The following is a 2,008-nucleotide window of genomic DNA, read 5'->3' on the forward strand; positions in this document are numbered from 1 at the left end:
GATAAGTAACAAAAGAGTCATAAATAATAAAAATTTATAGTCCAAAATGATACTAAATTAAAGAGTACTAACGGTACTAAAAAAATTATAGAACATTTTTTTGTTTAAGTGATTTAAAGTTTTGAAGGCAAGAATGGTTTGAAAGAAATGAAAAAAAAGCATGCAAAGTGGAGAATTCATGGAGAAGTGGAGAAATCATAGCGACGCGTACGCGTGACACATGCGTACGCGTGAGAGAAGTCTGCCAAGCGACGCGTATGCGTGACTCACGTGTACGCGTGATAAGCACTTTCCGTTGGATGAGAGGGAAGTCTGCCGAGCGACGCATACGCGTGACCCACGCGTACGCGTGACAAGCACTTTTCGTTGGGTCTGATGGAAGCATTTGGACGGAGGGACTGATCCGTCCAACTTTTAAGGACGTCAGGGACTTAAAAGTCTTTTCCAATGGACAGGAACGAAAATGTCCACGAAAAAAAGGTCAGGGATCTATTGGTCTTTTACTCAAAATATTATTAGAATTGTTAGTAGTTGGGAGTTAAGTTAGTAATGGTTAGTAGTTAGTAGATGGATATTTATGAGGTTAATTGATAGTATCCCTATAAATAGAATAACTCTTGTATCATGTAACAACAACTTCAACACAACAACTTCACGTATATTATTATCTTCTTATTCTGCTCTTCTCCAAAAAATTTAACATGGTATCAGAGAGCCATGGTGTCCTCCTTAAAAAGGATAGAATATCATTTTTTTATGAAACTACCGTATTTTTTTCACAATGTTCTTTCTCTTCTATGTTGTTTGTTGTTGTTCTTCTTTGTTTGTATCTGTTTTTGATGTTTTCTCACTTTAACAATAAGTCCATCCTCCCCATTTCATCTTTTTGAGTTCAACGGGTCAAAAACAACTGGCATCTGCCATCAAACGTGTGCTCTTTGAAGATAGCTACTTGCTCTCTCTTCTCCCTCAAGCGTAGCGTCTCCTTCTCTTTCTTCTTCTTCTTCAACTCAACGCTAGCAACCCCAGCTCCGGCGCCATTATCCTCTTTTTCCTTTTCTTTTCTTCTATGTGTTACCGCGCCGCACACGTTTTCTTCCTCTGCGTCATTGGACCGCACGTGTCCTCCTCTGCGTCACCGGGCCGTCGCATGCGTTTTTCTCCTCTGCGTCACCGCACGCCGTTCACGTGTTCCCCTAACCAGAGCAGAAGCCCTGTTGCTCCTTTTCGTCATGACAGGCCCACGCCGCACCTCTCTCTCTTCTTTTGTCTTCCTCTGTGTCTCGCGCCACACGCCTCTTTTTCTGCATTACCACGTTGCACGCCTCTTCCTCAACCATCTCGTCGAAACTCATCCAAGTTGGGAATTATTGAAATCTTCATCCACCAGTTTGTGAGAACATATTAAAATATTATTAGAATTGCTAATAGTTGGGAGTTCAGTTAGTAATGACTAGTAGTTAGTAGATGATTATTTATGAGGTTAATTAATAATATCTCTATAAATAGAGTGACCCTTGTATCATATAACAACAACTTTAACACAACAACTTCACATATATTATTATTTTCTTATTCTGTTCTTCTCCCAAAAATTTAACATACAAGTCAATAACTTAATATGATACAACACATATGAAGTTCAGAAACAGTAAAATAGTCCACGTTAAAAATATTTCTTTTCTCCTTTTAGTGTGTGGAGGTCACAAGATTTGAACATACACCTCTAATTGTCACAGTCCAGATTAGATTATTTAAGTGCTATCACTAGCTTATTAATAGGGATAGTAAAAAAATTTTCATCCATGGATATCTACAAAAATTTCTGTAACAGAAGAGTTAATAGAAACCTGCTCCTGTGAATAAATAGAAACGGAAGCGGAAATGAAGGCATCTTACGAAAATTTGTAAAAAATTACTTAAATATTCTTATGTAAGTGTATGTTTAATGGTCTTTTTTTAAGTTTTATCAATAAATAAATTAATTATAATATTTAAATTTGTAACA

This window comes from Arachis ipaensis, chromosome B04 (assembly GCF_000816755.2).
Source record: "Arachis ipaensis cultivar K30076 chromosome B04, Araip1.1, whole genome shotgun sequence".
NCBI classification, from domain to species: domain Eukaryota; kingdom Viridiplantae; phylum Streptophyta; class Magnoliopsida; order Fabales; family Fabaceae; genus Arachis; species Arachis ipaensis.